The sequence below is a fragment of the Saccopteryx bilineata genome, chromosome 1, assembly GCF_036850765.1.
Source record: "Saccopteryx bilineata isolate mSacBil1 chromosome 1, mSacBil1_pri_phased_curated, whole genome shotgun sequence".
NCBI classification, from domain to species: Eukaryota; Metazoa; Chordata; class Mammalia; order Chiroptera; family Emballonuridae; genus Saccopteryx; species Saccopteryx bilineata.
In genome coordinates, this window is record NC_089490.1 from 368,981,903 (window position 1) to 369,008,789 (window position 26,887).

Sequence of the window (26,887 nt, forward strand, 5' to 3'; positions counted from 1 at the left end):
TTCTTTTCCCTGGCTGCCTTGAGAATTTTTTCTTTGTCATTGGTTTGTGTCATCTTTATTATGATGTGCCTTGGAGTGGGTTTGTTGGGGTTAAGAAAACTTGGTGTTCTGTTTGCTTCTTGAATTTGAGGCTTTAGTTCCTTCCACAGGCTTGGGAAGTTTTCGTCTATTATTTGTTTGAGTATATTCTCCATTCCATTTTCTTTCTCTTCTCCCTCTGATATACCTATTATTCTTATGTTTTTCTTTCTGATGGAGTCAGACAATTCCTGTAGGGCTTTCTCGTTTTTTATTATTTTTGAGTCTCTTTCTTCTTCTCTCTGTTGTGCCTCAAGTTGTTTGTCTTCTATTTCACTAATCCTATCTTCAATCTGGGCTGTTCTGTTAGCTAAGCTTGTTACCTCGTTTTTCAGCTCGTGAATTGAGTTTTTCATTTCTGTTTGATTTGTTTTTATAGTTTCAATTTCCTTGGTAATATATTCTTTGTGTTCATTGAGTTGTTTTCTGATCTCCCTATATTGCCTTTCTGTGTTTTCTTGTATATCTCTGAGTATTTTTAAGATTTCTATTTTAAATTCTCTGTCATTTAGCTCCAAGGCTTCCAATATGTTGTCTTTTCTCCATAGATTTTTCCACATCTATTTGTGTTACCTCTCTTTCTTTTGTATCCATAATATTCGATTTCCTCTTTCTTATCGGCATCTGAGGGTGGTCTTATTGATAGCACTAATTAGAATTAATAAAGAGTAAAAAGAAAAAAAAAAGGGTAAAACAACCCAACAAAAAAACAGTAATAATTTATTATTTCCCCCTTTTTTTCTCTCTTCTCTTTCCCTCCTCTCCCCTCCTCAGGGAAATATCGTGCCTATAATGGGGGCCTGATTTGGGGTGAAGAGTTCAAGGGGCAAAAAAAAGGGAGTAGGGACCTACTAAATGCAAAAAAAAAAAAAAAAAGGAAGAAAATTTTAGACAAGCATAAGATGATTTGCTTGTAAGTGATGGTCAACTAAGAGATATAATGAGAGGGATACTAGGGAATCAGAAAAAAGGACCAAAAAAGAATAATAAAGAAGAAAAAATAAAAATAATAAGTAAAAATCTGTTGTATTAAGTGGAGCGAAGACTAAATACAATGGAGACCTTGGGTTGGGAGGACCCAAAATGCCACAAAAATAAACAAACAAGAGAGAAAAAAAAATAAAAACAAAAGCAAAAAAGAGAAATAAAGCCAAAAAAAAGCCTTGAGTCCCAAATTAACTAATTTGTTCGTGATTGAGGATTATATGGGAGGAAAGTAAAATGAGAAAAGAAAAAACGAATAGAAAGGAAAAAATAAGAAAAAGAGTAAAACGAAGGAAGAAATAAAATAGGAGGAGAAAAAAACAAAATAAAGCAAGACAAAAAAAAAAACCAAAAAAAAACAAAAGAGGAGAGAGTGAGAGTTAAGTGTTTTGGAGTATAACCTTAAAGGAGGGTGAGGATGAAGAAGAAAAATAAAATGCAATACTCATGGGTAGTGTAGTTCAAGAAAGGGGAAGCATAAGATGGGCAGAGAATAGAAGGACCGAGGTGGAGGAAATAAAGGCAAAAAGATAGAAGAAACAAACAACAACAACAACAAAAACATTAGTGGATCAAGTTGTAAAGTCTGTGGGTTTTTCTTGATTTTGAGAGGTTAACTTCTTCCTTTTTCTTTTCTCTCCCTCTTCCTAGTCGGTGACTCTGTACCCCAGGCTCTGCCCCTGTGTCACTCTTAGGTAGGGATTTGCAGTTGATGGGATTCTATGGCAATGTCATATAATTGGCTTTAGTCTTGCTGGAAGTAAAGGCTTGTTGGCATTTGCAGGGTCCAATGATGAGAGAGTTTGCTTTCCTGGATTCTCTCTCCTAGTCCCCCCTTTCTGAATTAGCAGCCTGGTGATCCAGCTATAAGGCTGCAACTGCTTCTGCCTGGGGAGTAAGAGGCTCAAAGAGCTGGGAAATCCCCACTCTATCCCCACTCAGTGCAAGGCTTTGGGAAAGGCTCTGAGAGTCAGGGCCTCCAGTGTAATCAGGCGGGGGTGGGAGTCAATTGTTGTCAAGGTGACTGTTCAGCGCCTATCATTTAGTTGGACCTCTCAACCCAGGCTTTCCACACTTTGTAGCCTGTTTTTGCAGGGAAGAAGAGGCACTAGTCTCTGCTTACGACTAGTGTAGTATAGACCTTATTATCTGCCAAGTCCTTCTTGTTAGCGTTTATCCCTAAATATGGAGGCTCTATCAATCAGAAGTTGCCCCCGCCCCTTTAGCGAGAGGCACTAAAAAATATCACGCCTCTTGTCTTGGATCGCTGAACTGAGAGAGATCTTATCAATTAGAAGCGAGAGTGCGCAGATTTTATGGGTTAAGCTAATTTCAGTGATTGGGTCGCAGCTGTGCTTCCGAAGGTATTTTAGGCTGCCTGCGCGCGCCCCTCCCCCAACGCTTGATTGTTAGCTTGAATGGCTGGGTGAGGTGCCCCACCCACGGAGAGAATCTCCCAAGCCTCTCCCGCTCGCCCCGCCGCTGGCGGCTGGACCGCACCAGGCGCAGGATAATGGAGCCCCCTGGGTGTGCGGGCCAGCAGGGCGCCCTGGGCGCGTGGAATGCCCAAGGCACGCGTGCGAATGGGGCGCTCCGGGCACCGGTGGCCGGCGACCCCCACTCGCAGTGTGCGGGCCGCTGGGAACATCAGCGGTGCTCAACCGGACCGGGCGCGTGTGCGGCGGCTCGCGGTGGCGGTTCGCAGTGGCCGCTTGTGGCGGCGGCTCGCGGGGGCTCGCGGCGGCGGCTCGCGGCGGCGGCTCGCGGCGGCCGCTCGCGGCGGCCGCTCGCGGCGGCGGCTCGCGGTTCCCAAGTATATGGGCTGACTCACCGCAGGCGCACTCCCTCGCGGCTTGAATGAGCGTCGCTGTGGTAGCTTCCTCCACACCCTCGTCTCTCAGATTCAAGTGATAACAGTCCTTTTGCTTTCAGTTTGTGTGGAACTCCGGAATGCTCCGAGGATAAATTTTTCTGTTTCTAGTTGATAAATTTGTTGTGATTTAGGGGAGAGCTGTCGGACGCGCTTCTCACGGCGTCATTTCCGTGACGTCACTCTCTGGTAATTCTGGACATGTTCTAATAAAAGCTTATTTGCGTGAGTAAGTGGCAGCCTGAATTTGGTCCTCAGACCACAATTTTCAGAACCTGGTATAGGAGAAACCGTTGAAAAAACTTATATGTTTAGCTTAGAGAAGACAGAAGGAGAATACCATAACTATTTTAAAATAGTTTAATTAATTACATAGAGAAAAGAGGTTTGACCTATACTATACAACTGGAGGATTTATGACCAATGAGTGGAAGATTTATGCCAATATACTTTTGCCAAGTAAAACAATAACCTTTAAATAAAATTCTCTAGGGTGATAATGAGTTTACTATCACTGGAGGCATTCAAGCAAATATTAGATTCCCATGTATAAATGTTCCAGAGCAGACAAAGGACTCAAAATTCCTTTTCCACCAAGAGATTTTATGATGAATATGGAATTTAATGCACAGTGCAGGGCCCCAAATAAGCTCACATTGACACAGATGCACAGGTAAGAAAGAGCCCAGCAATTGCACAGGTTAAATTTGATCTGTGGTAAATCAATTATTGGTCAAAAACCCAATTCTGCTAAATGTTAGGTACATATAGTACTAAGTAGATTTACACTAACTAAAACTTAAAAGTGGGTTAAGTATCAGTTCTATTCTAGTGAATTTGCCTTAGAGAAGACTTCAAGATTATATCTGACAAATGGGTTGGTCATTTGAAAATTAAGTGGATGTCTCCTAATTACATAGATTAAAAAGTGTTCTGAATCACAAGGCCTGACCTGTAGTGGTGCAGTGGATAAAGCGTCGACCTGGAAATGCTGAGGTCGCCGGTTCGAAACCCTAGGCTTGCCTGGTCAAGGCACATATGGGAGTTGATGCTTCCAGCTCCTCCCCCCTTCTCTCTCTCTGTCTCTCTCTCCTCTCTCTCTCTCCTTTCTCTCTCCTCTCTAAAAATGAATAAAAGAAAAAAAAAAGTGTTCCGAGCCCACCCTCCCTTTTAAAATTCAAGGGATTTTAAATTTCTAAGTCTCTTTTTGGACTTTTTATAGAATCCTTTTTTTTAGTATCTTTGGATGCTTTGCATTTATAAAGCTATAGATGCTAAAAACAACATTTCTCCCAGATGAATGTGTAGATCCATAAAATTAATAAACAATGATTTAGTCAGAGCCTTTGTCCCCCTGAAGAAAATGAGAACCGGTGTCTGGAGGATGAACATGACAAGGAGCTAAATGGCTTCAAATTTATGGCTATCCTTAACATGCTACTCATGTGTGTCAAAGAAACCAGTCCTCCCCAGCTCAGGCTTGCTCTCCACCTCTCTCAGCGGAGAGTCGGAAGGGGTGAGTGATTCCAATCAATATCCAGTTGTTAGAGTAACAGCCATGTCGGTTCTGGATGGCCGACTAGGCGAAAACATGTTTGTTCTACTTAATGTGACAGTGTCCTGTCAAATTAACAGCCACTGGTGGCAGGAGCAAGCATGCTTAATAGGTTGGCGTCAGTTCCACAGAGAATTTATCATCAACATGCAATTGAGAGGAACCCTAAACCTCATTACCAGGGTTTATTTGTAGATAATAACTGAAGGTATGCCATGTACTTACAACAGGGTTTATTTGCTTTTGGGCAACTCAGTTTCATGTTCTTTATCAAATGCTCCCCTGTAACTCCCACAAACTATATAGGAGCGTGGTTAATATACCCAGTGCAGTGGCATATTTAAGCAAGATCATTTGAAATAACCAACTACTGTGAGTGGAGGGCAGGGAGGAGAGGAACTACCCCAGTAGTTGCTGTAACCCTGCACTTTGTTGTGAATACTCAGACACGTTTCCTCCCCAGGTGAGCTGTTGCTCGAAAGCCAAGATCACAAACTGCAAACTGTTTGCCAGGTTCCTCCTGCAGTTAGGTTGTGTTTGGCCTATACAGTATACAAAAATAAAACATCAAATGCCGTCTAGCATTTAAAAATAAGATAATTTTAAATACAAATCTGGATGTATTATTTGAATTAAAAAACGAAGCAACAGAGGAACTGGCAGCGTACGCCAGCCTTTGCACACGGCAGTAGCTGTCTGGAGCTGTGGAGGAGCCTGTCCTCTTTAAATGGGCTGAGTGCACTCGGTGCTCAGTGGACCTGCTTTATTCATTCATGTACTTTCTCCAACCTCTTAAAGCACTGAAGTTTTTGCCATAAGTAAAGGTTAAATCTTAGTTTCCATCATCATACTCAAGGGTGAAAGATGAAATATTATGGCATTGCCGTTCATGGATATTATTATGAGCCTCTTTGCTTCTCCCTTTCTCCCACCTTCCAGTCTTTCACCAGTGCCTTCCGGTGTTCTACAGCAGTGGCAGGCAATGACAGCATTGAGCCTGGGAGCAGCCAGCCTTTCAAAGGAGAACACAAAAATGGCAAGGAGGAGATTTGAGGGAGAAAGGATTTAGAAGCAACAACACTGGGAGCCAGAAAACATGGTTTCTATCCCACTAATTGATTTTGTGATCTCAGAATAGTGTTTTAACCTACCCGGTCTTTGGTATTCTATTTCCTTTTTTTAATTTAGTAAGGGGCGGGGGAGGCAGAGACAGACTCCTGAATGTGCCCTGACACGGATCCACCCAGCAAGCCCACTAGGTTGTGATACTCTGCTCAGCTGGGGCTGCTGCTCCATTGCTCCAACTGAGTTTTCTTAGTACCTGAGATGGAGGCTACAGAGCCATCCTCAAGGCCCAGGGCCAACTCACTCCAATCGAGCTACGGCTGTAGGAGGGGTAGAGGGAGAGAGAAAGAAGCGAGAGGGGAAGGGGTAGAGAAGCAAATGGACGCCTCTCCTGTGTGCCCTGACCAGGAATCGAACCCAGGATATTCATACCCCAGGCTGACGCTCTACCACTGATCAACCAGCCCAGATGGGTATTCCATCTTAAAATGAAAAATTAAGCTACATGATACCCGAAAGTTGTTAAAGTCCATGATTCTGTGAGGGAAGGGTTGGTCCAACCTTGATTTTATTGTCTGTTTACACCTATTCACAGTCCTGTGTGACATGTGACTATGCATCTTGACAGTGAGATGTTTTAGGAGAGCCAGAGAATATAGCTTGTCTGATATAAAGCCTGACAAGAATGATGGAAACCTCTGAGTGCAGCTTTATTTAAAAAGAATGACCTCAAGGAAAAGTACAAATGGTCGTTTTAACTAGAGAGTTACTTGTAATGAGAGTGCTTCAGCAGTGTAATCCCTGGACTTTGGACAGGCTTTAGAGCGAAGGAATCCCAGCGCTGAGAGACTGACTTTTGCTGCTTCTATATTCCTTAGGAACCTGAGGATATCTTTCAAACAACAACAAATAAACTAAACTAACAGCAACATGCTATTTTTATCATTTAGATCAGAAATAATTTCCCCAGAATGACTTGACTTACATTTCAGAAGGAATTCTAGAAATAAATTCACCGTAAGATCCAAATCTACAAGTTCCATATAAATCATGAATTCATTTCCGTTTGCTAGTTGAATGGCCTGTTGACAGTGATGTACAGATGTTAGGTGGTGAATTCATTTCTCTGTGTAACAGCAACTACACAATGAATCAAGAAATATGGCAGCAGCTTTTATGTCCGCATTGGCTTAAAGCAGATAAAAATATTTTTTTTCCATCTTATTAAGTGTCAAATGACCCTGTAATAACAAAAATCTAAACCTGCACTTTCACAGAATTTTGTAAAGAATATTAACTGTCTAAAGGTACAGCAATATTTTAAGTAAAAGTGAACACACCCTTTAAAATATGTCCATTATCGGGACAATGGAGACCTTACTAATGTAATAAGTTTTCTCTCTGGAAATGGGGTATGTTCAGAAGCGGACGCAGATGCAGAAACAGAGGTAGAATTTTTCATTTTTATTTCATTTGGAACTGAGGAGAAGGACCGAGATTACGTACTGGCAGATAGTGTTAGCCTGGACACTGACATTCGTCCAGACATGAAGTCATTTGCAGTTTCTCTCTGACAGGTATAAAGCATCAGAAATTAATTGTGGGAGCCAGTCCTCATTCACACAAGATCACTCCACAACTACAAAAATATTTTATGTCAAAAGCTTGAAGATGAATTAAGTTTGCTTGTTAAAATGTCCATGAGTAAATATGGTAATATATTACATTTTGAATTTAAAAAACTAGAGCTGACTTTAAAGCTATTAATGAAGAAAGAGAAAGGAAACTAAATATATTAGACTGCAAGAGAACCTGATTTTGATTAATGTGGTGTTTTTTTTTTTCAGCAAAATATTAATTAAGCAGAAGAGTTGAGGAAAAGAAATGTCTGAGCAAGCAAAGTTTTTATTTGGCTGATAAACAAACTTTTTTTTCCCTTATATTTCTAACCTTACTCCTGAAAATCTAGCTAAAAAAATAATCCTCCTGCCTTAAATTCAATTGCTTTTTTATGGGGCACATAGCACATGTTGGTCATGGCAGTAGGAGACTAAAGAGACTACCCTAAATCAATAACCCCCCTTGCTCTCACAGAATTCTTACACTTGATGAGTAGAGTATATTGAGCATAAGTGAGTAGTTAAAAAAAAATTCGTCCAGGAGTCCTCCAGATTTATCATTGTGAGTTCCAGTTTCCATTCCCTCAGGCTGGAGATGGCAATAAAACAGAATGGGGGAAAGATCACGGGATTTGGAGGGAAATGTGTTGAGGATGAAATAAAATGAAATAGTATGTGTGAATGCTTTTAACACAATGTATGCTACTTTACAAATGTCAACAACATGCATATATGTTTATTTATTATATCAAAGACATTATTTTATTGATGAACTTCCTGGTAAGAGCTTGAGGTAGAAGGGAGTCAAATGTCACCAATTTGTTTCTTAGTCTATCAACCAAATAGGTATTATGTGTCTCCCAGAATAAGTCTGAGTCACATAAGCTAAATTATATAAACCAGACTGCTGCAGGAATGCAAAGGCAGAGCATCAAAACTAAATCTTGGGTGCTAGGAACTGATTCTTTAAGGAAACTGATGTTTGAAAAATACTGTGAAGGAGTGTACATTTTTTTAATACAGATTTTTGCAGTTTATAAGCAGTGATTTTCTAGGAAACGGATGAGGAAATACTGACTCGGACACTTAGATAGCAGTTAAATTTCTATGATACGTAACAAATTAAAATTATGCAAAAACCAAATAAGAAGCCTTCCTTTATGTAAAGTTTTGTTTCGTTGCTGGAATCAACTTACGTAATGTGCAGCCTTATGTGAGATAATTATTGAAAAGTGAAATCTTAGCTTGCATATCTACGGTATATGGGAGTGTTACCTAGCAATGAAGGAGCCTTACATTCATCAAAAATGGACTGCACTTCTGTTATATTGATAAACTGTCAGATGATGAGGGAATATAAAAGAAATTTTGAAGCTGTCTTTCTCCTTTAGAAGAAACTTGCAATCTATTAGGGTAGACAGACTTGTACCCATGTAACTAAAATAACAGGTTTGAGATAGATAAGTAAAAATACTGGTGTTATGTGTGGTGCTGAAACAAAGCAGGGAAGAGTCATTTTTACTATATGTTAAGAATTGAGAGACAAAGTCTTGAATATTGAACAAACCATGAAGACAAGCAGTGACGGTTTAACACTGTTCTCCACTGGGCTCTGGATATTTGAAAATTACCTTAAGGCAGGATTATTTTCAGGCTTGGGAATCTGGATCTTGACTTTCTCTTTTTCCATTCCATTTTTCTTACAACAATTTTTTTAAGATTGCAGCTTTCCTGCCTGCTTTCCCGTGGCCTAACACCCTAAAAAGGAGGCGTATTCCTTTGCGCTCTATCAGAATTGGATAATTTGGTATCTTCAAAGTTGTGATCTGGGTTTTCGCTGCAAAAAGGCTGAGGGGAGCTAGAGAACATTTGAGCTGCTCTGTGCCATGGATGTCATCAAAATCCTAACCTCAGAAAGAATGAGTATGAAAAAATTATATTCTTGTTATACTTTTCAAAGAGGAGATAGAGTGATTCTATGTAAATCTTGATTAAAACCCCTATTGCAGGCTCCAGAACTCTAGAAGCTCCAACCTTCGTCTACTTTTCAATGTGTTCTCACCCCATTTTTTCCCTTTTGTTCATTCTTCTGAAGCCACACTACTTCCTTCTGCCCCATCCAAAGAGCGACAGATACATCTCTCCTTTTTAGGGTCTCTCTCTTGGCTGTTTCCAAATCCTCTAGATCTCTGTGCCATTGGCTCCTTTTCCTCATTTAGGTTTCAGTTCAACGGCCACCTTTTCAGAGAGATCTTCCCTGACCATCCAGCCTTTTGCGTCATTTGCTTTCAGTTTCCAGTAAAAGAAGATGTGGTTAAAATCCACTTCACCATAGGAAACATTAGGTTACACCAGAGAAAGTCCTGAGGGTGGCTGAGTTGCAGGGGATTAGTTTAGTATCTCAGCACATTCTTTCCTTTTCTGCCCTGTAGCTTTCATGTCGTTATCTTCCTTTTAAAGGTTGGTTCCCTTCATGTTTGTCAAAGGTTCTGGGGAAAATTTGGATGATATGTTCCTTGTTAATGCCATAAAACTGCTGATTTCTCATGGCTATTTTTAAAGGAGAAAAACTTTATCAGACACTGGCAGCAAACTTCTTTTACATTTCATTGGCTGGAACTGTGTCAAATGATTGTGTTTGAACTGAACGTTAATAAAGTGAACAGGGTTTATTCAAAGTAATAAGAAAGAATCATCTTTTGAGCTGCAGTCCATTCCTGAAACCACACATTGCTGTCAAGAGAAGATAGACTGTGGAATAAAACAAATGTTCGTACCCCACAGATACAAACCTATTTTCTTTTTCACATTTTATACTTACCGCAATTTTAAGTTATATATTCATTTATATTGTTCTATATTATCATTGTCTGTTTTCTTCACTATAATTAAAGCTTCACAAGAGGATGGCCCTTGTCTTATTCAATAATGTACTTTTATTTAAAAAAAAGAATAGTTGATGCTCAATAAAACTTTGTTGAATTTGTGAACAAGCTTGAGACATCGCAGGAGAGTCTCTTGACTTCGTGCAGGTGAAAAATTTTGCCAAGTTATTATAAACTGCCTTCCTTTTTATTCCCTACCATCTCTTACATTCTCAGAGGCCCCACATACCAGCTGAAGGCTCTTAAACAGCAGTAAGTAACAGGCTTGAGAACTTTTGAACTAGGCCTTCAAAAATGAATAAAATGAAAAAGAAATAATTTATTTAAAAACAATAACGGAGAAGCTGTAGAAGGAACGGGAACAGAAGTAAGGTGGGTGAAAATTGCACGGGGTGTGCGAAGAAATGAAGGCAGTCTGATGTGACCGTGGCTAGGCTGTACGACTGCACAGTGACTGCAACTGGACAGGGGCTGGAAGAGAAGTGGTGACACTGACCTTCTCCAGTGGTCTTTCTCAGTCATCCCACTGTCAGGGTCGCCTGGCCATTACTTTATTCCCTCGGCACATTTATCACTTGATTTATATTGTTATTTTGTAAATAGCTTTATTTCTTTATTTCTCTATATGGTATGTGGTCCCTTAGTGATATCTATGTACTTGACTATTGGTGAACTCAGTGATGGCAACGTACAGTTTTACCGTGTATTAGAATGAAACTTAACTGACCTGGATGTAAGGCAAGTTTCATAAAAGTAAGAACCTTGAGTGACTGCTGTGTTTTTTTTTTTAACCATTTGTCCTTAGTACATGGAACTTAGTATATATGTGGGAAGCACACATTGATATTGGTAGATTAAATGAATGGAAGAAGGAATGACTCAGAAAACCTGCTTTTTTAAAAAAATCAGGCTTCCCTTTACTCATTATGTGATCTCGAAAGGGAGTCACTGAATCTCTTCTAGCTCTTGATTTCCTCACTGGTCGAGGAGGGGTAAAGACGCTGGTGAGAAAGCACCGCTGAAAGGGTTTCCCTGTATGAATGTACAGTGTGGTGCTGGAAATCGTGCTGGAATTGGTAGCTGCACACCAGGAGCAAAGAAGGGCACAGGAACAAGATGAGACTGTCAGTTTGGCCTCCACTGGTAGTCCCTGCCTGACATTTTTGGGTCTATCTTGAAGATTTCAAGCTTCACACACACTGTTTTTTTAAAAATTATAATATAAATTTCACAGCAAGAAATGGAGATTAAGAATTAGCTGAATAAATGGCTATAAAGATTCAAGCACAAAGACTCCTAAAATTTTGAGATGTGCTACGTAAATATTCGTAAATTTGGATGGGCCTCTTTGTAAGCAGATATCTCTGAGACTCATTACTCTTCCTCTTCCTCTTCCCATTCTCACCTCACAGGGAATGAAGACTGTTTCTTGCCTTGATGTAGAGAAAAGATCCCTGCATTAGGGTTCAGGAAACTTGGATTATATACAATACCAACTCTCCACTAATTACTTATGTAACCTTATATTAACTCATATCTGGTTTGTTTGTTTTCCTTTGTAAGATGAAGAAACTATACAAGAAAAACCCTATAGTTCTTCTGTTCTCTAAAATTTTATAATCCCTAAGCATCCAGGGGAAATAATGAATTTAAATCCCAGGCAACTTTCCATGATCACTCAGCTCCCTGAATCCCTTATTCTATCAATATCTCTTCCTTTCTGCTCATTTTTCTACTGAGTATTTTTATTCTGGCTTTGAAAGGCTTGGTTGGGGAGTCATTTAGCTGGCTAATATGGGTCATGTCCTGTCATCTAGCTGAATACTACTACTACTAATAATAATAATAACAGCTACCACTTATATAACACTACAATCTGGACACTATTCTAAGAACCTTAAATATATTAACTCAGCCTGACCAGGCAGTGGTGCAGTGGATAGAGCATCAGACTGGGATGTGGAGGACTCAGGTTTGAGACCCCGAGGTCGCCAGCTTGAGCGAGGGCTCATCTGGTTTGAGCAAAGCTCACCAGCTTGGACCCAAGGTTGCTGGCTCAAGCAAGGGGTTACTCAGTCTCCTGTAGCCCCACAGTCAAGACACATATGAGAAGGCAATCAATGAACAACCAAGGTGTCGCAATGAAAAACTAATGATTGATGCTTCTCATCTCTTTCTGTCCCTGTCTGTCCCTATCTATCCCTCTCTCTGACTCTCTCTCTGTCTTTGTAAAAAATAAAAAATATATTAATTCATTTAATCCTCATAGCAGCTTTATAAAGTAGATGTTATTTTGATATGAGTAAACTGAGGCAAAGGAGGTTATGTATTTTGTCCAAAGTCATACTACTATTAAGTGCCAGAGTGGCAACTCAGACTGTTTTATAACTCCACATGTGTGTGCAAAAGTAATAAACTATACTGAGTCCAGAAGGGAGGGGGAAAGCTAGAAAGAGAAGGTCTATAGCTAGAAAGCCAGAGCCCAGTTCCCTGATCCATGTGCCAGGTACACAGGACAAGTAAACTATTTAAACAAATGAGCAACTAAATGTCTGATTTCTAGCCTGTAGACCAGTTTGCTCTCAAAATTTTGTCTCATGGATTGCCTGCCAAAAAATGTGGCTTTAAATATAAAACCAACAAAATGAAATCATTTCTTGGAGAACATTTCTGTGGTTTACTATGGAATGCCAAGTTAAGAATATCTGTCTTACATTTTCAAGCACATGTGTTGTAGTAATTTTATGGGGTAATGAGTTGGCTTCCATTAAGGTATTTTATTTTTACAGGGGCTGAAGCTGGAGAAATGTTATGTGGCAAACAGTGAAATATCTTACTTTTTCAGATTGCTTTAGGTAATCACCTACAGGTGAATTTTCTAAGAACTGTGCTTTTAACCATTTGGTTGCTATGAATTTTAGTGGATTGTGACTGAGGACTTTGGACATAATGACAGGGGACTCAGTGGCGAGTAATGAAGGAATTCAGGACATGAAGAAAATAAGGAGTATAACAGAAGAAATATGGGACTTTTGTCTCAACTTTACAACTTGAATGGGACCTAATGTACCTTCACTGGATTCAATAAAAAAATAATTTAAAATGTGACAATAGCTAATAGGCGGTTGGAATAGGGCAAACCATTCTTGGTGTGTCTGAGAAAGAAAAAGGGTCATGACCCAAGATGAGATAGGTTGCGACCGTCTACTTGAATTTCAACATAATAAGCATGTTAGGCAGTTGTAATTTATTAAAATTAGAAAAATCTCACTTCCCTGTTTATCACTTGACATATGTTGCTAGTCATCTACTCAATATCTATTCTCTCCTTCTTCCTTATAATCAGAAGCCACATTTTTCTACTAAAATATTCTATTCCCCAAATTATTTTGCAACTAGAGGTGGCCATGTAACACCATGATTATCAAAGAGATATAGGGAGAAATTGGTGGAGGCTTTTTGGAAAAGCAGCTCCTCCCCTGTCCTCCTAAGCCCTAAGTGGTGGCCAACAGGATCAGCAGTCATCTATTAGGCAAGAGAAATGAGTTACGGTGGTGGTACAGAAAAATGGAGAGACCTAGATTTTCAATTCTACATGAAGCTGATGTAGCTATCCAGGACTGTTTAGGAACAGCATTCCTGTTGTTTGAAAAGAAACACATATTTTCGATATGTAAGCAGTTGCCTAATTCTGAGGCTGAGGGAGTTACTCTCATGTGCTTTTTTCTCTTACCTGCTCCCTTCTAGCAGCCCCCACTTTTAGGGCTGACATATTCCCACCTCGTGGCGTCTGTACCGAGGAGAGAGGGGCGCATGTCACTTTATTCACTGTAACTGTTATTCTGGGTGGTTGGCAAACTCATGAGTCAGCAGAGCCAAATATCTACGGTACAATGATTGAAATTTCTTTTGAGAGCCAGATTTTTAAACTTAAACTATATAGGTAGGTACATTGTTATTATAACCTGTGCGCCTGCATGTGGTATTTTGTGGAAGAGCCACACTCAAGGGGCCAAAGAGCTACATGTGGCTTGCCGACCACTGTAAAATCTAGGCAAACCAGAATAACATCTTGGTTTATCTGAGAAAGAAAAAGTGTTGTGACCCAAGAAGAGATAAGTTGTGACCATCTATTTGAATTTCAACATAATAAGCATATTAGTCAGTAGAGTAAAAGAGTCTAAGGAGCATTCTGCCAGGAAGGTCAAGTGAACATGAGAGAGGTTGGTGCCTAACCCTTGCCTGATAGTGGGATATGAGAAATGTCACCCGTGAGATGAGATGCTCAGGCCCTTCTGGTAGAGAAAAGGCCGGTGGCAGCTTTCAGTTTTCAGCCAATCAGAGTGGTATTCCTCTGAGGCTAAATGCCAGTGGGACATAAGATATTTATTTGATCAGTAAGTGCTATTAAGGAAATTTTAAAGAACTTTGAAGGGAGAGTTCAAGACTAACCTGAGAGTGAAATGAGTGCTGTTTATGTCGTTTATCTGATGTTATTAAGAAGAAACAGCTTGATGCTGAAAGCTCTGCTTGCTAAGAATGGGAAATTAGCAAACTCTGATGGCATCATTGCGCTTAAACTAACAACATTGGCTTCTTTTTGTATGAACCAAATAAATCCTTTAGTTTTTGAAGCCACTGTTTATTGTATTTTCTGTTGTTTACAGCTAAACTTAATTCACATCGACTCATTTCCTCTTCTCTTTCCACTGGGTGAATGTCCCATAGATATTTGATAAGTGAGAGAAACGTCTGGGTGAAAGACAGATTTATGTGATAGACGGGTTTGACTCTGATTATCTGGGCCTCTATAGTGTCTACTCTATGATTATGTTTTTTTGGGGGGGTTTTTGTTTGTTTGTTTAGACCTAATATTTAGGCTTATTACATTTGAAAGAGTTCCACAAATAAGAGTTTCTGTTTTTAAATTTTTTCTTGAATTTATTGGGGTGACATTAGTTAATAAAATTCTACAGGTGTCAGGTGTACAGTTCTCTAACACATCATCTGTATATTATGTTGGCATGTGTTCACCACCCCATGTCCAGTCTCCTTTCGTCACCATTTATCCCCCTTTACCCTCCTCAGCTATCCCACCTCCTTTCCCTCTGATAATCACCATACTGTTGTAAGTGCCTATGAGTTTTTTCCTTTGCTTAATCTTTTCATCGTTTTACCCAGCCTCCCAATCTCCTCCCCTCTAATAGCTATCAGTTTCCTGTAACTATGAGTCTGTTTTTATTTTGTTTGTTTATTTTGTTCATTAGATTCCATATAAATGAGATAATATGGTATTTGTCTTTCTCTGCCTGGCTTATTTCACTTAGCATAATGCTCTCCAGTTTCATTTATGCCAATGCAAAAGGTAAGATTTCCTTTTTTATGGCTGAGTAGTATTCCACTGTGTAAATGTACCACAGCGTTTTTACCCACTCATGTGCTGATGGGCAACTGGCTGCTTCCAAGTCTTAGCTATTGTGAATAATGCTTCATTAACAGTTCCTTTACAACTTGAGTTGGCTTGAGATCTTCCAAAGAATGTGAGCATTTTGATTTTCTAAAGACAGCTTGAGGCACGCAGGGTGGAATACAGAGAAGGAAGGTGCAGCAGAGAAACAGATGGGTGTTGAGTATCTAAGACGTGCCTATAACACTAGAAATCATTATATTACCTTATCTATTTCATAGAACTGCTCTTCAGGAGTATTTTGTTAAAAAACATTATACAGAATCAAAAATCTGAAACTCAAAGTGGATGAAATTCTTTGCTAATAAGTAGCAAAATCATATTTCATATCCAGGTATTCTGACTGAGTATCCAGGTTTTCTGTGTCCTTTGCCCCAGAAGGTGACATTACTTTATTATACTAGACAGTTATCAAATCTTCCCATTGCTTTGAAAGGAGACACTATATCTTCCAAGGCCCTTATGATACAAACATCCTTGAAAAGAAAATATGGAGCTAAGGCAGCCAGTGCCTTTGCTTGCAAACAGTACAAAAATAAGAGAGAGCCAGGGGGAATTATCTCCCAACCCTATTTACCTTTGTCCTCCTCTACGCTTTTTCTGACACCTTCACCCAACTCCATATCTGTGCCCCATTAGCTTAAGGGGCTGGGGAGTTTCAACTTCTTTACTCCTTCATATTTTTTAAGAAAGGTTTTAAAAATTCATTTTAAGCAATAAAATATTTAGAATGTATCCAAAAAGGTTTTCATATGATCTTTTCAGGTAACAAAAGCATAAGCATTAATTCATTAGCTCATTTACATAGCATTCATGTTTATTTTATAGCTACTGTATAGCAGGTATTAAGTGCTCTCATTTTAGGAAAGGCAGATTTAATTTTTTCTTCTTTTTCCAAGTGAGAAGAGGGCAGGTAGAGAGACAGAATCCCACATACACTCTGATGGGGAACTACCCAGCAACCCTCATCTGGGATCGATGCTCTGTGACTGAGCTATTTTTAGAACCTGAGGCAAGGTTCCATGGAGCTACCCTCTGTGCCCAGTGCCAATGTGCTCAAACCAATCAAGCCATGGCTGCAGGAGGGGAAGAGAAAAAGGGAGGGAGAGAACAGGGAGGGGTGGAGGGAGGGGTGGGGGTGAGGTGGAGAAACAGATGGTTGCTTCTCCTGTGTGCTCTGACAGGGAATCAAACCCAGGACATCCACACACCCAGTTGACACTCTACCACTGAGCCAACAGGCTAAGGCCAGAAAGGCAAGTATTAATAAGTAAACAAATTAGCCATTCAGACAATAGTGAGTATAAAAAAGTAACAGTATGAATTTTACTCAGGTGAGTTTTGGTGCTTTTTCATTGGGTGGTCTGGGAAAGCCTCAGTAAAAAAGTGAAATTTGTACTAAGAACTCCTGGTTAAGAAAGAGTCATTTAAAAAAATAGTCTGAAAAAAAGTTTTCATACGAAAGTATTATTAAGAGCAAAAACCCTAAAAAACCAGTCCTAAGTCTATTAGGTTCAACGAGGTGAAAAGATTAATGAGCAGTAGGATCCCCTCATCTTTGGTTTCTCTTTCCAAAGTCTCAGTTTCCTGAGGTCAACCACAATCTTAAAATATTAAATGGAAAATTCCAGAAATAAAGAATTCATAAGGTTTAAATTGTGAGCTGTTCTGAATAGCGTGATGAACTCTGGCGTGATCCCCTTTGGAAAGTGGATCTCTCTGTCCACCCAGTGCCCCACCCGTGTTCATCACTTCCTGACCATCTTGGATGATCAAATTCAATGTTGCAAAATCACAGAGCTTGTGTTCAGGTCATCATATTTACTTCAAAATGGCCCCAAAGTTCCAACAGTCATGAGGCTCGCAACTCAGATATGCCAAAGATAAAACCTAAAGTGCTTCCTTTAAGTAAAAGAGTAAAAGTTCTGGGCATATAAGGAAAGAAAAAAATTTGGATGCTGCTGAGGTTGCTAAGATCTATGGTAAGAATAAATCTTCAATCCATGAAATTGTGAAGAAGAAAAAAGAAATTCATGCTTGTTTTGCTCTTACACCTCAGACTACAAAAGTTATGACTGCAGTGTGTGCGAAGTGCCTTAGTTAAGATGTACAAGGCATTCCTTTTGTGAGAAGACTAATAGAAAACATGTTCTGATTGACAGCAATGGACCACACCAGAAAGCATTGAGCCCAAACGAAGACTTCAGCAAAGGATTCCCTGAAACGAGTGGCACCGAGCCTTTTACTGCAAGTGAGGGATGGCTACACAGATTCAGAAGTAGGTCTGGCATTGTTTCATCTCACATCACCATCATAAGAAGGGTGAGTACCAGGCCCTGGCCAGTTGGCTCAGCGGTAGAGTGTCAGCCTGGCGTGCGGGGGACCCGGGTTCGATTCCCGGCCAGGGCACATAGGAGAAGCGCCCATTTGCTTCTCCAACCCCCCCTTCCTCTCTGTCTCTCTCTTCCCCTCCCGCAGCTAGGCTCCATTGGAGCAAAGATGGCCCGGGCGCTGGGGATGGCTCCTTGGCCTCTGCCCCAGGCGCTAGAGTGGCTCTGGTAGCGGCAGAGCGATGCCCTGGAGGGGCAGAGCATCGCCCCCTGGTGGGCAGAGCATTGCCCCCTGGTGGGCAGAGCATCGCCCCCTGGTGGGCGTGCCGCGTGGATCCTGGTCGGGCGCATGCAGGAGTCTGTCTGACTGTCTCTCCCTGTTTCCAGCTTCAGAAAAACACACACACACAAAAAAAAAAAAAAAAAAAAAAGGAAGGGTGAGTACCGTATAATAAGATATTTTGAGAGAAAGAGAAAGTATTCACATAATTTTTATTGCAGTATGTTGTTATTTTATTATTAGTTATTGTTGTTAATGTCTTACTGTGCCTAATTTATAAACTAAACTTTACCATTGATATTTATGTATAGGAAAAAAATATGGTATATATACAGTTTGGAACTATCCATGGTTTTAGACATCCATGGGAGGACTTGGAATGCATCCCCCTAGGATAAGGGGGGACCAGTTTACATGCAAACCAGTACATCTTGGATATTTTATATACTTTGACCTACATATATTAACAGGTACATAGTCACTGCTATTGTGTGTGTTTGTATTTATTTACTTAATACTATTAAAATTATTTTTAAAATTCTACAAGATGTATCTAACTTTGAGATTAATGCCATGCATAAGACTGTAAACATTGTGTATGTTTGAGGGCTTTTAATTAATCAGTAGGTTTACAGTTTAGAAAAATTGTTTAAAACTTTGCAAGAACTTTGAAAATCCATAGACCTATATTAATGCAGATTTAGCAGATCAATAACTTACTAGACCAAAATGACCTAACTGAAACTCCATAAAGAAGAATTGGGCCCTGGCCGGTTGGCTCAGCGGTAGAGCGTCGGCCTAGCGTGCGGAGGACCCGGGTTCGATTCCTGGCCAGGGCACACAGGAGAGGCGCCCATTTGCCTCTCTACCCCTCCGCCGCGCTTTCCTCTCTGTCTCTCTCTTCCCCTCCCGCAGCCAAGGCTCCATTGGAGCAAAGATGGCCCGGGCGCTGGGGATGGCTCTGTGGCCTCTGCCTCAGGCGCTGGAGTGGCTCTGGTCGCAACATGGCGACGCCCAGGATGGGCAGAGCATCGCCCCCTGGTGGGCAGAGCTTCGCCCCTGGTGGGCATGCCGGGTGGATCCCGGTCGGGCGCATGCGGGAGTCTGTCTGACTGTCTCTCCCTGTTTCCAGCTTCAGAAAAATGAAAAGAAAAAAAAAAAAAAGAAGAATTGGAAATTTAAAGAGGAGAAAACAACAGGAAAAACAAATGACAGTACTACATGTCAGCGAGCTTTAGTCACCTGGGATGAGTTTAACATAGGGAATATGTTTGAATTGTGGGTGTTATGAGGCAAAATATTGGAAATAAAATGTTTCATTGATAACTACTAAATTATATTTAAAATATGTACTTTAACTGTAGAGACAGCTATTTCACAGTATCTGGTGTGATGGTGAATTTAATGTGTCAACTTGACTGGACCACAGAGTGTCCAGCTATTGATCAAACATTCCAGGTGTGTCAGTGAGGCTGATTCTGAATTAGATTAACATTTAAATCAGGAAGAACCTAAAGCAAATTAATCTTTACCAATGGGAGTGGGTATGATTCAATCTTTTGGAAACCTGGATAGAGCTAACGGGAGGAATAAAGAAAAATTTTCTCTCTCTAACCTGACTTTTCAAGATGGGACATCAGTCTCCTTCACTCAGACTGGAATTTACTGACTGGCTCTCCTAGTTTTCAGGCTTTGGATTTGAACTGGAACTATTGGTTTTCTTGTGTCTCCACCTTGCAAATTTGCCAATGACAGATTGTAGGACTTTTTAGCCTCTATAATTATATCATCTAATTTCTTATAATAAATCTCTTTATCTATACACACATGTATGTATGCATGTTATATGTGTATGTATACATATACACACATATGTATAGGTAGATGTGTGTGTGTATGTATTAGTTTTGCTTCTCTGGAGAACCCTGACTAATCTTGCTAGTGATTTAATAAATTATTCTTAACAGGAATGCTGGCATTAAAAAAAATAATGCTGGAACTTTAAAAGTCAGTGGTTTATAACAGAGATAACCTTTGTAAGGTATCTCTTAGATTATAGAACCTAAAGTAAATCTTTCTTGAATAATTAGGAGAGCAATTTGAATTAAATCTTGACTCCATAAATAATTGCTGCTTTCTGAGAAAACAATGTAACCTAGCCTAGCTTTGTTTTTTTCATCTGTAAAATGGGTGTAACAACATTTATCTTAAAGAACTGCTGCACGGATTAGGCAACTTGATGTATATAAATTTTCTAATATAAGTCTGATACGTGGCAATAATTAAATCATAATTATTTTTATTATTATCATCTATATAGAATAAAGTTGATTCTGTATGAAATTATTCCAATAATGGCTAAAATGCCCAAAGATTAAAAAGATCATGCGGATGACGTCAGAGTAATGGCGGAGTAGGAAGCGATACCGATAAATCTCCCCCAAAACTCAACAAGATCTTCAACCAGAAACAGAAAAACCTATACTTGGAGCTTCCAGATTCTTCGCAATACACCCAAAGGTATGATTGAGTGAAAAATTGGCTAAATATATAACCAAACCCCGAAGGAAATAGGGAGTAAGAAATGCTCCGCCTTCCTCACTAACCTAAACAGGGCGGATCTCTCTGGTAACTGTGAATATAGAAACTGAGGCGGGCAAAGGGGGTGAATAGATCCAGGCCGCCGCAGCAAAAACGGCCGAACCAGGCTGTGGCTCAGAGATCCAAGCCGAGGAAAATCTGATCCTGTGGCAAGCCGGGCAATACAAGCTAACACTCGCGCCAAACCCAAACAAAGAAAGACAAGCGGAGCGGCCATTTTACCCGGTCTCCTGGTCGGTGCGCAGTTAGTGGAAGAGAGATTTCTTCCTAAGCCGCGGAAGTGGGTGCCCGTGTTGCCCCACGGAGAGGCAGGGTCAGAGGCCTTTCTGTGGGCTGAGGGCAGAGTCTCTGGGCAGCCCCAGCGCCCTGGGAAAGCCACGCACGGGAGGGAGTGAGAACTAATCCCAACGGTGGAGATTTTCCGTGCTGGTGAGGGTTTCACTCAGAGGGAGGCGGCCGGCCTCATATCCTGGTTTGCGCGCGCAGATAAGGAGTGAGCAATTCCTCCGAGTGCCTCGGCAGTGCGCGCCCGTGTTATCGCACAGAGGGGCAGAGTCAGGGGCCTTTGTGTGGGCCAAAGCGGAATCTCGGGCCGCCCCAGCACCTTGCAAAAGCCGCGCACGGGGACGGAGCGAGACTCAATTCCAACGCTGCAACTTTTCCCTGCGGTTGGGGGTTTCACTCAGAGCGTGAGACTGCTGGCTGGATATCCTGGTTGCAGACAGTGAGTGAGAGTTTCCTCCAAGCGCCCCGGAAGTGGGCGCCCGCTTGTGTTACCGGATAGAGTGGCAGAGCCAGAGGTCTTCGAGTGGGCGGAAAGCCCGCCTGATTATGCTACCAGCTCTGACTGACTGAGCCTTACCCAGAGCCCTGTGCTGAGTGGAAATAGAGTGGGGAGTTGCCAGCAATTTGAGCCTCTTACTATCCAGGCAGAGGCAGCAGCAACCCCATACCTGGACTATCAGGCTACTAATTGAGGAAGGAAAGACTAGGAGAAAGGCTCCAGGAACACGGACTCTCTCACTGTCGGAGCCTATAAATGCTAATGAGACTCGACTCCCAACGAGAATAAAGCACAATACATAACATTGCCATAGAGACTTATCAACTGCAAACCTCTACCTGAGCGTGCCAAAGGGGCAGAACCCGGGGTACAGAGTCACCGACCAGGAAGAGGGAGAGAAAAGAAAAAGCAAGAAGATAACCTCTCAAAATCAAGAATAATCTGCAGACTTTATAACCTATCCCATTTTATTATATTTGTTCGTTTGTTTCTCTTATCTTCATTCTTGAGACTTTTTTTTCCTCCTCCAATTTGGCCGATTAACTCTCTACCGGTCTTACTCTCTCCTCTCCTTGAACTACACTACCCATAAGTGTTACATCTCCCATTATCATTTCTCTTCTCTTCCTTTCTCTCTATGAGGGTTGCACTCCAAAACCCTTAACTCTCTCTCTCTCTCCTTTCTTTTTTCTTCTTTTAGTGGTTCCCTCTTTTTTTCTCTCTCTCTCTTTCTTTTCTCCCTCTATATTAGTTTCTTCCTTTCTCCTTTACATCTCCTCTCATTCAAACCTCAATAACAAACAAATTATCTTATCTGGGACTCAAACCTATGTTTGTGGCATTTTGGGGGGTTTTTACTTCACCTTTTTAACTCACTAGCAGTGCTCCCATCCCTGGCTCTCCATATTATCTAGTTCTTGTTCCACTAAATACAATAGTAAGTTTTTAATTTGTCCCCCCATTTTTCCATTTTCCTCTTATTCCTCTCATCATAACTCTTAGAAAACCAACACCTAAAAGCAAATCATTTTATTCTTGACCCAAATTTTTTCCTTATTTGCTTTTTGTGGGTCCATACACTCTATTTTTTTTTCCTTTTTTTTTTTTTTTTTTTTTTTTCCTTTCTCTCTTTTTTGCCCCTTTATTACTTTTCCCCAATTCAGGCCCTCCATCACAGGCATTGTTTGTTATAACTCACAGTCCACCACAAGATTTTCTCAAGAAAGAGGGGAGAGGAGAGGAGAGGAAAAAAAGAGGGGGGGAATAATTTCCTTTTTTAAAAAATTTTTATTTTATTTTATTTTTCTTTATTTCATTATTAATTTTTTTTTAAAAAAAACAACTCTTTTCGATTTGTTATTTTTTTATTTTTTTTAACTTTTTATTCTTTATTAAATCTCAATACTATCAACAAAACCACCCTCAGATGCCATTAAGGAAGAGAAAATCGAATATCATGGATACAAAAGAAAGAGAGGTAACACAGCTAGATGAGGAAAAATCTATGGAGAAAAAATTTAATATATTGGAAACCTTGGAGCTAAACGACAGAGAATTCAAGATAGAAATCCTAAAAATCCTCCGAGATATACAAGAAAACACAGAAAGGCAATATAGGGAGCTCAGAAAACAACTCCATGAACACAAAGAATATATGTCCAAGGAAATTGAAACTATAAAAACAAATCAAACAGAGATGAAAAACTCAATTCACGAGCTGAAAAATGAAGTAACAAGCTTAGCTAATAGAACAGGTCAGATAGAAGAGAGGATTAGTGAAATAGAAAACAAGCAACTTGAGGCACAACAGAGAGAAGAAGAAAGAGACTCAAAAATTAAAAAAAATGAGATAGCCCTACAAGAATTATCTGACTCCATCAAAAAGAATAACATAAGAATAATAGGTATATCAGAGGGAGAAGAGAGAGAAAATGGAATGGAGAACATACTTAAACAAATAATTGATGAGAACTTCCCAAGCCTGTGGAAAGAACTAAAGCCTCAAGTTCAAGAAGCAAACAGAACTCCAAGTTTTCTTAACCCCAACAAACCTACTCCAAGGCATATCATAATGAAATTGACACAAACCAACAGCAAAGAAAAAATTCTCAAGGCAGCCAGGGAAAAGAAGAATACAACATATAAAGGAAGGCCCATTAGATTATCATCAGATTTCTCAGCAGAAACTCTACAAGCTAGAAGAGAGTGGACCCCAATATTTAAAGTCCTGAAAGAGAGGAACTTTCAGCCACAAATACTATACCCATCAAAACTATCCTTCAAATACGAAGGAGAAATAAAAACATTCAAAGATACAGAAAAGATGAGGGAATTTATCATCAGAAAACCCCCACTCCAGGAATTACTAAAGGGGGTTCTCCAATCAGATACAAAGAACAAAAAAAAACAGAGCCACAAGTAAAAGCTCCAAGAAGAACACAATAAAACCAAATTTAAACTGTGACAACAACAAAAAGAAAGAGGGGGAGAAGACGGAGTTTAACAGTAGCAAAGGACGATGGAGTGCAAAAGTACTCACAAAATAGTTCGCTACAATGAACAGGGTAGGGACCCTTTTCATTACTCAAAGGTAACCACCATTGAAAAAACCACCACAGAAGCACATGAGATAAAAAAGATAGCAACAGAGGAAAGATGTATGGAATACAACCAAATAAAAACAAAAGATAGAAAAACGAAAGAGAAGGATCAAACAAGACACAAAACTAATAGAAAGCAAGATATAAAATGGCAATAGGGAACTCACAAGTATCAATAATTACACTAAATGTAAATGGATTAAACTCACCAATAAAAAGGCACAGAGTAGCAGAATGGATTAAAAAAGAAAATCCAACTATATGCTGCCTACAGGAAACTCATCTAAGTAACAAGGATAAAAACAAATTCAAAGTGAAAGGCTGGAAAACAATACTCCAAGCAAATAACATCCAAAAAAAAGCAGGTGTAGCAATACTCATATCGGATAATGCTGACTACAAGACAGGAAAAGTACTCAGAGACAAAAATGGCCATTTCATAATGGCTAAGGGGACACTGAATCAAGAAGACATAACAATTCTTAATATATATGCACCAAACCAAGGAGCACCAAAATATATAAGACAGCTACTTATTGATCTTAAAACAAAAACTGACAAAAATACAATCATACTTGGAGACCTCAATACACCGCTGACGGCTCTAGATCGGTCATCCAAACAGAGAATCAACAAAGACATAGTGGCCTTAAACAAAACACTAGAGCACCTGGATATGATAGACATCTACAGGACATTTCATCCCAAAGTGACTGAGTATACATTTTTCTCCAGTGTACATGGATCATTCTCAAGAATTGACCATATGTTGGGCCACAAAAACAATATCAGCAAATTCAGAAAAATTGAAGTTGTACCAAGCATATTTTCTGATCATAAAGCCTTGAAACTAGAATTCAACTGCAAAAAAGAGGAAAAAAATCCCACAAAAATGTGGAAACTAAACAACATATTTTTAAAAAATGAATGGGTCAAAGAAGAAATAAATGCAGAGATCAAAAGATATATACAGACTAATGAAAATGACAATACGACATATCAGAATCTATGGGATGCAGCAAAAGCAGTGATAAGAGGGAAGTTCATATCGCTTCAGGCATATATGAACAAACAAGAGAGAGCCCAAGTGAACCACTTAACTTCCCACCTTAAGGAACTAGAAAAAGAAGAACAAAGACAACCCAAAACCAGCCGAAGAAAGGAGATAATAAAAATCAGAGCAGAAATAAATGAATTAGAGAACAGAAAAACTATAGAAAAAATTAATAGAACAAGGAGCTGGTTCTTTGAAAAGATCAACAAAATTGACAAACCCTTGGCAAGACTTACCAAGGAAAAAAGAGAAAGAACTCATATAAACAAAATCCAAAATGAAAGAGGAGAAATCACCACGGACACCGTAGATATACAAAGAATTATTGTAGAATACTATGAAAAACTTTATGCCACTAAATTCAATAACCTAGAAGAAATGGATAAATTTCTAGAACAATACAACCTTCCTAGACTGAGTCAAGAAGAAGCAGAAAGCCTAAACAGACCTATCAGTAGAGAAGAAATAGAAAAAACCATTAAAAACCTCCCCAAAAATAAAAGTCCAGGCCCTGACGGCTATACCAGCGAATTTTATCAAACATTCAAAGAAGACTTGGTTCCTATTCTACTCAAAGTCTTCCAAAAAATTGAAGAAGAAGCAATACTTCCAAACACATTTTATGAGGCCAACATAACCCTCATACCAAAAACAGGCAAGGATGGCACAAAAAAGGAAAACTACAGACCAATATCTCTAATGAATACAGATGCTAAAATACTAAACAAAATACTAGCAAATCGAATACAACAACATATTAAAAAAATAATACATCATGATCAAGTGGGATTCATCCCAGAATCTCAAGGATGGTTCAACATACCTAAAACGGTTAATGTAATACACCATATCAACAAAACAAAGAACAAAAACCACATGATCTTATCAATAGACGCAGAAAAAGCTTTCGATAAAATACAACACAATTTTATGTTTAAGACTCTCAACAAAATGGGTATAGAAGGAAAATATCTCAACATGATAAAGGCCATATATGATAAACCATCAGCTAACATCATATTAAATGGCACTAAACTGAAGGCTTTCCCCCTTAAATCAGGAACAAGACAGGGTTGTCCACTCTCTCCACTCTTATTTAATGTGGTACTAGAGGTTCTAGCCAGAGCAATCAGACAAGACAAAGAAATAAAAGGCATCCATATCGGAAAAGAAGAAGTAAAGGTATCACTTTTTGCAGATGATATGATCCTATACATCGAAAACCCCAAAGAATCCACAAAAAGACTACTAGAAACAATAAGCCAATACAGTAAGGTCGCAGGATACAAATTAACATACAGAAGTCAATAGCCTTTCTATATGCCAACAATGAAACAACTGAGAAGGAACTCAAAAGAATAATCCCCTTCACGATTGCAACAAAAAAAATAAAATACTTAGGAATAAACATAACAAAGAATGTAAAGGACTTATATAATGAAAACTATAAACCATTGTTAAGGGAAATCGAAAAAGATATAATGAGATGGAAGAATATACCTTGTTCTTGGCTAGGAAGAATAAATATAATCAAGATGGCTATATTACCCAAAGCAATATACAAATTTAATGCAATTCCCATCAAACTTCCAATGACATTTTTTAAAGAAATAGAGCAAAAAATCATCAGATTTATATGGAACTATAAAAAACCCCGAATAGCCAAAGCAATCCTAAAGAAAAAGAATGAAGCTGGGGGCATAACAATACCTGAC